The following is a 992-nucleotide window of genomic DNA, read 5'->3' as shown; positions in this document are numbered from 1 at the left end:
AGAGAGAGAGAGAGAGAGAGAGAGAGAGAGAGAGAGAGAGAGAGAGAGAGGAGAGAAAGAGAGGAGAAAAAGAGAGGAGAAAGGAATAAAAATAAGATAGGAGTAAAAGGGTAAAAGTAATAATAAATTATGTGATTAGACAGAGGTCCAATAGAATAGTTTCATTACTGTGGGTATGGAAGGCCAATCTAGGTAAAGTTGCAAAGAAAAATAGTGTAGTGGTTAGTACGGATATTTAAAATTATATTTCAAGCTTAATAGCAATTACATGATATGAGATAAAGGATTACGAATTAGTTAAGACTTAAAATTAGAATTAAAAATTAAAACTTAAAACCTAAAAGTACAAACTTAGAAAAATAAAACCTAAAAACTACAAAAACTAAAAATTATTGAATTGAAATTAGCTAGCCTCTAAATACCTACATGGATAGGCAGAAAAATGGAAGTCCAGCTAGCTTCTAAGATACTTATGTCGATAGAGAGATAGTCGCGTCTTGTCCCTACCTTCGAAATGCGGAGTAGATAAAACAGGGGACAACTGATAAAGGGAATGTTCTTCATGTTGCCTGTCTCGTTTCTCTATTTTCATCATCGCTGTTCGAAAAAAAGTTTGTTTTCCATACATGTTTTCGTTTCTCATTTTGTTCACGTGTTTTTGACGTCTTCTATCCATATATACATGTATATATACATATATATGTAGGCATGTACATAGATGTGTGTATATATGCATATATCATATCATATATATACATACCAACCACATGGTCCCGGATTCAGTCCCACTGCGTGGTACCATGGGCAAGCGTCTTCTATTATAGCCTCGGGCCGACCAAAGCCTTGTGAGTGGGTTTGGTAGAGGAAGCTGGAAGAAGCCCGTCGTATATGTTTCGTTTTTCAATCTTCTTCTTCTTCTTATTATTATTATTCTCCTCCCCTTCCTCCTCCTCTTCCCCTCCTCCTCTTCCCCCTCCTCCTCTTCCCCCTCC

This window comes from Octopus bimaculoides, chromosome 3, assembly GCF_001194135.2.
Source record: "Octopus bimaculoides isolate UCB-OBI-ISO-001 chromosome 3, ASM119413v2, whole genome shotgun sequence".
NCBI lineage: Eukaryota > Metazoa > Mollusca > Cephalopoda > Octopoda > Octopodidae > Octopus > Octopus bimaculoides.
The sequence above is the reverse complement of the archived record's forward strand: the minus strand, read 5'-3'. Positions refer to the sequence as shown.